The sequence below is a fragment of the Lutra lutra genome, chromosome 4 (assembly GCF_902655055.1).
Source record: "Lutra lutra chromosome 4, mLutLut1.2, whole genome shotgun sequence".
NCBI classification, from domain to species: domain Eukaryota; kingdom Metazoa; phylum Chordata; class Mammalia; order Carnivora; family Mustelidae; genus Lutra; species Lutra lutra.
In genome coordinates this window covers 180,350,354-180,362,183 of record NC_062281.1, presented here as the reverse complement: position 1 = coordinate 180,362,183, position 11,830 = coordinate 180,350,354, and positions in this window count along the sequence as shown.

Genomic DNA, 11,830 nt, shown 5'->3' with positions numbered 1-11,830 from the left:
GGCAGGGGAATGGCCAACTTAGGGAAAGTGTCTGAGCTGTAGTGTCAGGACGGGGGAGAGCCGCAAGGACACCCACTAGGTTTGGGAAGGGAGGCTCACTTTCAAGCTTACACAGGAGCAAGATCAGCCCTTAGGAGGGCAGCGTCAGTGCCCTTCTCGGCTGTGGACGAGCACCGATCTCACAGGAACCCACTTGGTTGTGACCCAGGGGGAAAGATGTGCTGTATACACTTGAGGTGCCCGTCCTTAAGATGCCTGAGTGGTAGGTGGAGGGCATGGTTCACAGGACGGCCTCAGGAGCTCGGCAGTGAGTCCCTTTGACCAGTTCCCTCACAGCCCAGAACAGGGAGTCCACTGTTTTTAACCGTCCCGCAGACCTCAGGCTGACTGAAGATTCCAGAGCGAGCAGAGACGCTGTGCGGCCAAAGCTGCAGTGTCAGGTGTGCGTGGTGCACAGGCTGCCTGTTCCAGCAGGACACGAGTAGTGCCGTGTTTTCATCTGCTGTGTTTCTGAATTGGGTAAAACACTCTCTCTCCTGCTTGTCTGTCTTACCATTCCACCCCCAGCCCTGGCCCGCTCCGCAAAACTGGTATCAGGAAGCCTCTTCCCTAAAGCCAAATGAACATCTGAGCCGGGGCCAGACAGCTGTGGCCTGGAATAGCTCCCTGCGGGTGTCCACCAGCTTGAGTTTGTCTCTTAGCTGTGTGTTCAAGTCTTTGTCATTGACACCAGTTTTTCCTACTGCAGATTCAGTTGTGCAGGATCTCATCTCCTTTATTAGGAGTTTTTAGGCAGGGAGGGAAGGAAGGACACATTTGTTTGTGCCACCATCGCCGCCCATTTTTAGCACATACAGGTTTTTTGATCTGCCCTGTTTGCCTAGAGCCAGATCTTTCCCTCCTTCCCCCTCCGAGCGTGTCTGCATCAGGGATGTGACTTGGTGAGAAGAGTAAGGAGGGCAGAGGAAAAGCCGAATTTCTGAGCAACCTTCTCACCTGGTTATTGAAGTGGCTGCAGAGCAGACACACAGGACGATGTTGAACCTTTGGTCTCATTTGTGAAAACGTGTGCAATTGTTTTCCTGTGCTACACTACATACAGATCACCAAATTACAAATTAACCCTTTGTGATCCTTGGTGTAATGAGCAGTTTCTTTGGGGCTTTCTCTTTCCGGGAAGTGGGAGGGAAAGGAGCAAGGTATCATCCTGCTCTTCATTTGTATTTTGGTCCCAAAATGTAAATACAATTTTCTATGTTACTTTTTTGTGGTAACTACCAAGATGAATATTTTAATTAGATAAGTTATATGAAAAGGAAGGAAAATTCCATGTCTAAATAAAAAAAAAACAAACCCCATATACTGTGTGTTTTTTTTTTCCTTTCTCCCTTACTGTGTCTGAGAATAGCAGTTGGTCACCAAGGGTCTGGTTCCTGGGCTGTGTGGCAGAGATTTTAATCCTGGACGGGGCTCTGTAAAGGATGTTGGATTTCTGTAGCGAAGTGGGGCTGGGGATGGGAATTCTGGGGTGGGGGGCGCGGGGGAGAACCCTTGAGCAAAGGGAGGAACCTCAGATGACAAGTACCTCCTGGGACTGAGACATTAACCCCGTATTACAAGCAGAAGCTGGGGTTCAGGGGGGAGATCATGCAGCCCACCTGCAGCAAAGGAAAAGGTGAGAAACCCAAGTTCTCTGGCTGCAGAGTGGGTACCACTCCACCGTCAGTGCCTCGGGCGTGTGAAGGACCCAGGGGAGTCTCCTCTGTCTTCAGGGACTTCCCAACAAGAGCATAATGACAACTGATACAGAAAGGTCACGTCAGCAAGAACTTCAGGCCCTGCCCATTGGCCCTGGCTGGCAGGACCTTCAGCCTCTGGCTAGTGGAGCCCAGGGCTTGGTGGCAGCCTCTGCATACATTATCTTTTTTTTTTTTTTTTTTTTGAGGAGTGAGATCACTAGCCGCGGAGGGGTGATAGTGCGAGAGGGAGGATCTTAAGCAGACTCCGTGCTGAGCAGGGAGCCCAACATGGGGCACCATCTCACCACCTTGGGATCAGGATTTGAGCCATAACCAAGAGTAGACACTCAACCGACTCAGCCACCCAGGCGCCCCTGTGTTGGATTGGATCTTCCATCAAACCTACATCATCTCCCAGAAGCACATTTTTATTATCCTTCTCTCCTAAAGAGGCATTCTTGGTGTATGGCCTTAACTTTCCCCAACCTTTACTGGATCGAATGCTCACCGTAAGATGTTACTGTGCATTTGAAGTAAATTACGGAACGTGGTATCTGATGGATGATTTTCCCGGAGTTTGTAAGTTAGCACCTTGTTCTTTTTTTTTTTTTTTTAAAGATTTTATTTATTTATTTGACAGACAGAGATCACAAGTAGACAGAGAGGCAGGCAGAGAGAGGGGGGGAAGCAGGCTCCCTGCTGAGCAGAGAGCCCGATGCGGGACTCGATCCCAGGACCCCGAGATCATGACCTGAGCCGAAGGCAGCGGCTTAACCCACTGAGCCACCCAGGCGCCCCCTTTTTTTTTTTTTTTAAGATTTTATTTATTTAAGCACCTTGTTCTTTACTCATTAATTCAACATTTGCTGAGCCAGAACCTGGATGAGACCTTGGGATACAGAGAAGCACACACGTCCGGCAGGCAGTTAGGTAAGAGTAACCACCCAGCACGTGGCAGGCACCCTCAGACTCACCTACATTGTCTCAGTGATCATAGTGATCTTTCCAGGTCACTGGAAAGGTCACTTTCCAGGGCCCATTTTTAAAACGAGAAGACTGAAGCATAAAGAAATTAAGAACGTGTGCAAGCTCACACAGTCGGTGAGCAGGGTGCTGTGTGCTGGCCGGACTCCCAAGCACAGGTGGTCAGTCACATTTAACCATCTATACAGTCACACACACCCACGTTAGGCCAAACCCCAACGCCAAAAAACACCCTAATCGTGGCCAACAGTGATTTCTTCTCTCTGCTGCACGTAACTAATGCCCAGAACACCACTCTGGCTGGCACATCACCTTGACAGATGCCCCCTCGCAGACACTCTCCCCTCGGGTTCCACATCCACTCGGGTCTCTTGATTCTTTTCCCAAATGGTGAAATGGGCAGTCTGTCTTCACAGGCCCCCAGACTTCTCTTTCTGTGATGCCTACTGTCTCAATCCCTTTCAAAATCCTCTGTGGAAAGGGCAAGCCACTGAAAATGTTATATAGCTACACCCGTGTTTCTCAAGTATAGAATTTCTGGAGTTGGGGGCCTAATGTGCACAATGAAAAAGATGAAAAATTTAAAAAACCCCAAGCAATTCTTAAAATGTACATTAAAAAGTTTGAGAACTGCTCTGGCTCATTGGCCGCAGACAGTTTACAAGCTCTTTGCAGCGGACCCATGGGTCAGAGCTGGGAAGTTTACACATTCCATGACACAGCCCACACTTTGCCCCCATCCTGTGTCACTGAATCAGAGAGACATGGTCCCTGCATTCCTGGAGCTTCCATCTAGCAGAGAAGACAGTAATCAGATTACTGCACCAATCATTGTTTAAGATACAGATTTCTTTTGGGCCCCACTGCAGAAATCTGTTCACATAGGTCAGAGGTCGGATCTGGAAGTAAATACTTTTCAAGTACTTCCCCAGTGATGAGCAGCCTGGTTTGGAAATGCCTAGCATAGTGGACAAACTATGCATGAGCTTTGAAGAGAGGTCCAGGTTCGAATCCCGGCTCCACCATCCTTTAGCTTTGTGACACCTCTTTGACTTTGTTTCCTCACCTGTAAAATGGGCATAATGACACCCCACGGGAATTCTTGTAAGGATTCAATGAGAGAAAGGAAACTCAATATTATTTTTTTAATTATTATTATTTTTTAATAAGAACTGGTTTGGTTTTTTTGTTTGTTTTTGAAGATTTTGTTTATTTATTTGACAGAGACACAGCGAGAGAGGGAACACAAGCAGTGGAAGTGGGAGAGGGAGAAGCAGGCTTCCCGCCGAGCAAGGAGCCCTATGTGGGGCTTGATCCCAGGACCCTGGGATCACGACCCTAGCCGAAGGCAGCTGCTTAACGACTGAGCCACCCAGGTGCCCCTCAATATTATTTTTATTTTTTTATTTTTTTTTAAGATTTTATTTATTTATTTGTCAGAGAGAGAGAGGGAGAGAGAGCGAGCACAGGCAGACAGAATGGCAGGCAGAGGCAGAGGGAGAAGCAGGCTCCCTGACGAGCAAGGAGCCCGATGTGGGACTCGATCCCAGGACGCTGGGATCATGACCTGAGCTGAAGGCAGCTGCTCAACCAACTGAGCCACCCAGGCGTCCCTCAATATTATTTTTAAATGTCCTTCCTTCATTCTCTTGAAATGCGGAATGAAAGGAAAAGCTTTATTTCCTATTGATAGAAATTGAAGCTTTAGGGTCACAAGCTGAGCACTAACTTTGAGGTCAGCAAGTCCTTCCTGATAACTGAAACCCTAGTCTGTGCTGCCCCAGACAGGGTTATTCAACTTTTCTATTTTGGGACTCCTATCTGTTCTTTCAGATCCCTTAAACTATAGCCCAGAACAACCACAGAAACAGCAGAGACTATCCCTAATTCCTTCTTATCTCAGGAATCACAAACTCATATGCTAGGAGTTTGGTATAAGATAATAGTGGGGGTGGACGGAAACAGGAAATGAAAGCTATTTACCTAGATCCCCCATTGTCTCAAAGTAGAAGGAAGGCAGGGCCCAGTGCTGTCACATCTTTAGAATTATTTTAAAAAGACAGAAATATAGAATTCTTTTTTTTTTTTTAATAAAGATTTTATTTATTGGGGCACCTGCGTGGCTCAGTCATTAAGTGTCTGCCTTCTGAGGTCATGATGCCAGTTTCCTGGGATAGAGCCACATCAGGCTCCCTGCTTGGTGGGAAGACTGGTTCTCCCTCTCCCACTCCCTCTGCTTGCGTTCCCTTCTCACTTACTCTCACTCTCTATCAAATAAAAAGAATTAAAATTTTAAAAATAATAAAGATTGTATTTACTTGTATGAGACAGAGAGTATAAGCAGGGGGAGGGGCAGAGGGAGAAACAGGCTCCCCACTAAGCAGAGAGCCCAACTAGGGGCTCTATCCCAGGACCCTGGGCTGGTGACCTAAGCCGAAGGCAGATTCTAAAGTGACTGGGCCACCCAAGTGCCCCCGGAAATCTAGACTTCTTTATAAAATTTCCCAGCTCTTAAAGTCCTGGGCCACAAATATATGAAACAGATCAGGAAATCTATATGAAGTGGATAATTCTCCGGGTGTGTGTGTGTGTGTGTGTGTGTGTGTGTGTGTGTGTGTAAACTTGCCAAAACTGACTCCTAATGAGATGTCAAGTCAAAACAGAGTCGTTACAAAAGAAACAGGGAAAGTAATTGTAGAGCCTCCCGGATGGATGGTTTCATAGAGAAATTCTTCCCACTTTAAAGTCAGATAATACCAAGGCCACTTAAACTATTCCAAGGCAAACCAAAGGAAGGAAAATGCTATTGAAGTTAGTATAACACCAACATGGAAACTGGATAAAAACTGAACAACAACAAAAATTACAGACCAATCTTATTTAGGAATATTGACGTGACTATCCTAAGTATTAGCAGAATCTAACAGCATATTAAAATAAATAGGGGCCCCTGGGTAGCTCATTCAGTTAAGCATCTGACTCTTAGCTTCAGCTCAGGTCGTGATCGCACGGATCTAGCCACACGTCGGGCTCTGCGCTCAGCGTGGACTCTGCTTTGGATTCTCCCTTTCCCTCATGCTCATTTTCGCTCTCTCTCTCTCAAATAAATAAATAAAATCTTCAAAATAAATAAACAAATAAAGAAATCATGCCTAAGTGGGGTCTGCTTCGGACTGGCAGGATACTCAGGCTGTTAGGCTAGGCTGGGAGGTCATTCTCAACTTTTGCCCCTAACAAGACACTTGGCAAAAAAACGTTAAATATACCGCAGCACCAGGACAGCTTCCCAAAGCAAAATATTATCGGCCCCCAACTGTCCATAGTACTGAGGATGGGGAACCCTGGACTTGGTCATGTTGTAGTAACAACTCCCAAATTTCGGTGGCTCCAAACGATAGGGTCTATTTCTCACATTACGTGTCCTTTGTGGGTCTGATGGGGCTCTGCTTTATCCTTTCTCGGGGACCCAGGCAAAGGGGGGCACTACCTGTGCTGCTACGTTTTTCAGGACACGTGAAGAATATTGCACGGGCCGCTAAGCTACGTCCAGAAGTGACAGCCATCATTTCTACCATGTTTCACTGACTGCGCCGAAATTCAAGGAGATAAGGAAGTACAACCCCTCCGTGTGCCTGGACACAGAGAACTGGAAATATTTGCTAACAGCATCAAAGACTCCCAAAGCAATTACAACAGCCTGGACCCCCAGGTAGTCTACAAAGCCACCCAGCTTCAAATCCCACACTTCCTAGCTGTGTGTCCTCAAGCAAGTCCCTTGACCTCTCTGTGTCTCTGTTTCTTCCTCCAAAAATGAGGAAAATACATCAGCCCTGCAGAACTATTATACAACGATGTAATGAGTTAAAACGTATGAAGTGCCAAAGACAGTGCCTGGCACATAGAAAGCGCTCAGGACATGTTAGCCAGGATGTTGATGATGAATAAGGTGATGTACCCCACATGGAATGGGCATTTAGTAAAGGACTGTTGTTATGACTGAAGCTTTGAGGGAAATGAATGTCCAAAGTAACCCCCTGGTTAAGTACAGCCTGGTGGTTAAGAGCCTGAGCTCTGAGCTCTGGGGTCTCACCTTGGCACTCAGAAATACTCAATAATGGTAATTACTATTTGGAGAAGGTTTAGTGTGGTTAAGAGTACAGACAGCCTGAGTTTAAGTCCTGGTTCGAATATTCATAAGCTGTGTGACCTTGGGCAAGTCGCTAAGCCTCTCTGCGCTCCAGTTTTATCATCTATAAAATGAGGATCATAATAGGACACCTGCAATTATGAAGTTTAAAACACAATATAAGTAAAGCCCTAGGGACCTTGTGGCCAAGTATTTGGCATATTATCAGTGCCATGTGGTTATTAGAGATTATGTTACCACATTCTCAGATTGCCACACAGAAGCAACCAAAAGAAAAACGATTCTCTCCTCCCAGCCTAATTAAGACAGGTGAGAAGGTACAAATTTAGCAGTCTTTGAACCACAGAAATATTCCCAATGAACCGGAGAATGAGAGAAAGAAAAGAAATTGGAAACTTTTCCTACCTAAGCCACAGAGTCCTAGAAGTTAGTGAGAATTTCCATTTGTTCTCAGTCACCCCTGCAGCATAAGAGTTCAAGAGAAGGGACAGGCAGAGTAAACCCAATAAGCAGAGGCCAAAGGGTGTTATTCCCAAATCACAGCTAAATTACTCTGCAACTGCTGGTTTCCGCCAAATCCGGCCCTTTGAAGCAATTGCAGTTCTCCCACTCATCCAGAAGGGGGCGCTAAGCCAAAGTCTTGCTCTTCGCAACCGTGAGTTACTTTTTAACTTTGTTCCTACAGACGTTTTTCCAAACATTTTCCATGCATGATCTCACATTACCCCGATAGTAAACCCTACAGAATTTATTATTATTATTATTATTGCCATTTTAGGTATGACAAATCTGAGGAGAGTAACTAAGCAACTTGCCCGGCAGGCCATACCTAATATTTGCAGGACTGGGGTCAAAGTACACACCTTGGAGGCATACTTAAAAAGCTATAAATGAAGGGCGCCAGGGTGGCTCAGTGTGTTAAAGCCTCTGCCTTCGGCTCAGGTCATGATCCCACGGTCCTGGGATCCAGCCGCGCATCGGGCTCTCTGCTCAGCAGGGAGCCTGCTTCCTCCTCTCTCTCTGCCTGCCTCTCTGCCTACTTGTGATCTCTGTCAAATAAATAAATAAAATCTTTAAAAAAAAAAAAAAAGCTATAAATGGGGGCGCCTGGGTGGCTCAGTGGGTTAAGCCTCTGCCTTCGACTCAGGTCATGATCTCAGGATCTCTGGGATGGAGCCCCGCATTGGGCTCTCTGCTCAGCAGGGAGCCTGCTTCTGCCTTTCTGCCTACTTGTGACCTCTCTCTCTCTCTGTCAAATTAAAAAAAAAAAAAAATCTTAAAAAAAAAAGTTATAAATGAGGGGCGCCTGGGTGGCTCAGTCAATTAAGCGTCTGCCTTTAGCTCAAGTCATGGTCCCAGGGTCCTGGGATCGAGCCCCGCATCAGGCTCTCTGCTCAGCAGGGAGCCTGCTTCCTCCTCTCTCTCTGCCTGCCTCTCTGCCTACTTGTGATCTCTGTCAAATAAATAAATAAAATCTTAAAAAAAAAAAAAAGTTACAAAGGCGGGGCACCTGAGTGGCTCAGTGGTTAAAGCCTCTGCCTTCGGCTCAGGTCATGATCTCGGGGTCGTGGGATCGGGTCCCACATCGGGCTCTCTGCTCAGCAGGGAGCCTGCCTCCTCCTGTCTCTCTTTGCCTGCCTCTCTGCCTACTTGTGATCTGTCAAATAAATAACAAAAAAAATCTTTAAAAAAAAGTTACAAATGGATTTCACGAGCTGTTAAATGAAATACAGTCTATTGGGCTACCTTGAGAAATAAACCTTCACAAGGACCTGGAAGGCCACATTCAAATTTCTTGGCTTCTCCGAGCTCTGCTCTAGAGGGTGGTGGAAAGTAGAAAAGCAGAACGGTAGCCCCATGCCCCCTTTTCTTCATGCCCCTAACTGCGCTCCTCTGCAAGGGGCCTTGTGCACATGTGTGCAGATGTCCTAACCTGTATGCTCACTTTCTGTTCTAAGATTCCAAAACTGAAAGGGTCCATCGGGTCTCCAGCACAGCGACTCACAGAAGAGCCACAACAAAGCACAACATCATCACATTTCAGAGTACCAGGGACCAAGAGAAAAGCTTAAAAGCTTCCAGAAAGGGAGCGGGGGGGGGGGGGACACCCATGCAAAGAATCAGGAATCAGAATGGCAGTGTACTTCTCAAAGCTAGAAGAAAACAGCAATATCTTCAAATTTCGAGATGAATTTTATCTTCACTTAAATTACCAATTAAGTATAAGAGAAAATGAAAGACACTGCCAATGGTCACTTAGCATGGATGGTAGTGTGGTGGCCAGCCTTTAATGAGTTCTATCTCCTGCTATTTGTACCCTGACACAGGTTCTTTACACTTTGAATATGGCTGACCTGTGGAACCATGGGATATCTGGGAACTGACAATACATGATTCCTAAGCTAGCACATAAAACACATGGTTTCTTCCTTGCTCTCTCTGCTTTGGTGAATGCCAGCTATTATGTCCTAAGGACACTCAAGCAGTCCTGTGGAGAGGTGTGAATGACAAACGAAGTGAAGCCTCCAGTCAACAGCCTGTACCAACTTGCCAGCCATGTGAGTGCGCCATCTTGGAAGTGGATCCTCCAGCCCCAGTCAAGCCTTGAAAGACTATAGGCTCGTGAGAGAACTGGGCCAGAACCACCCAGCTAAACCATTCCCAAATTCCCGGCTCAGAGAGACTGAGATAAATACTAACTTGTTTTGCTGTTACATGTGGGAATAATTGGTTACATAACAAAAGATGATTACTACAGATATATTGGGGAGGAGGGGAAAGGAGCCACAGGATTTTGTAGTTCTCTCAGTCAAAAGGTGTAGTCAATACCTCCACCCTTAAGTTTGGATTTGGCCATGAAACTTGTTTTGGCTGATGGCACATTAACAAAGATTACAGGAGAAGAGGGTTAAAAAGTGCGCAGGCAATTGGGTCTTCCATCTCTCGTTGCTAGAACTCTGTAACTGCCACCACGTGACTAAGCTCAGGTGGCCTGCTAGAGGTGTATAGCCCCGCTGCCTCAGTGGACAGCCGACATCAACCAGACAGGTGAGTAGGGCCATTCCAAATTACTCAGTCCAAGCCAAACTGCCCCAGAAAAAAACTGCCCAGATAATCTACAGAATCACGAGTATAATGCCTGGAACGTAGTGCTCAACAGATCAGTAAAGGATGAGAGTGATGAAAATGACAGGAAAGAAGCCAAAAGTGAGTAGTTGTTTTGGGTAAGGCCTGTGTTCGTCCTGCAGTGGGACATGGTCTTCCCAAAGAAAGGCTTCTGTCATCCAATTAAACATTTGCCAAGTGTTTACTATGTGCCAGGCTCCTGGCCTGAAACTGCGATTGCAAAGTAGAAATAATCTGTGACACTGTACTGTTCTGAACCAGGACCAAGCTTTCCTATTTCACAAAGAATTGAACTAGGACATCAAAACATTTTAAGTAGGCTCCACGCCTAGTGTGGGGCTGGAACTCAGAACTCTGAGATTAAGAATCGTATCTTCTACTGATTGAGCCAGCCAGGCACCCCAGACATCAAAATATTTTTGAGTGGAACTTAACCAGATGGATATCTTTTTGTTGTATTTTGCCAGCCCTCAGTCTTGTCTGGGCACTCCAGAGCCAGGCATGAAAGGCAACGGGGTATCCAGAGTATCCCATAACTCTCTCTACATCCTCTGTCTTCGCCCCCACCCCCAGCAGTAAGAACACAGTCTACTGTGAATCCAAAATCATTTCAACTCTAAACACTGGCTTCCAATTCTTTTGACTTCAACCCACAACATGAAAAACACTTTACATTGCACCTGAGTACACAAACCCTAAACTGGAACCAAAATTCTATAAATTGTGTGATATATTCTGAATTTTTAAATTATACACTATTTTCTTTTTTTAAATGTTAGTCACAGCAGTCTAAATGGGTTTTAAGACCCATTAATGGGTCACAACCAGCTGTTTGAAAAAACTGCTCTGACACATCACATGGCAAGGGGATTTAAAGGTCATCTAGTCCGATCCTTGTACTTTACAGTGGTAAACTGAGACTCAGGGAGGTTGAGTTACTTGCCCAAGTTCACATGGCTAGGAAGTCCGCGGTTCTTAGATATGAACCAAGACCTGACTCGGCCATTGAAATTTTACCATGTGTCAGCCACTGTGAAGAGTTTAAATTCATTATCTCATGTAATACTCACTGTGATCCTATGAAACATGTTATTATTCCCACTTTACAGACGAGGAAACGAAGTCTCGGGATGGGGAAAATGACTTATTGAGAGCGTCACAGTGTTAGTAGCAGACCCAGGACTTGTCTCCATATCCGGTCGTCTGTGAAGCCGGCTCTCGACCGCTAAGCCCACTATGAAGAGAGTGGTTATGAAAGTGAGTTTGTAGGGCGCCTGGGTGGCTCAGTGGGTTAAGCCGCTGCCTTCGGCTCAGGTCATGATCCCAGGTCCTGGGTTCGAGCCCCACATCGGGCTTTCTGCTCAGCAGGGAGCCTGCTTCCTCCTCTCTCTCTGCCTGCCTCTCTGCCTACTTGTGATTTCTGTCAAATAAATGGGTAAAATCTTTAAAAAAAAAAAAAAAGTGAGTTTGTGAGCTTTACAAGCCTGCTGGTGCACATGTGAAGCTGCGATAACGTTATGCTCCCAACCCTCCGTGCCTTATCACTGCTCACGCTTTCCTCGACCAACTCCCAACTTTGGTGGCAAAAGAGTACAGAATTTAGCCTAATGAGGAGGAGGATTCGAATCCCAACCCCATCATTTACTCGGAACGGGAGCCTAATCTCTCTGAGCTGCAGTTTCCACACCTGAGTAGGGGGGAGAGCCACACCATTCCCCTCCAGGTCTGACGCCCCGGCACCTGCAAGCGCTTGTCAAGCGTCAAACCCTCTCCGAGTCCCGCCCCCTTTCTCTCCGGGCGCATGCGCCGCACAGGGGCGCCTTTTACGACGCGG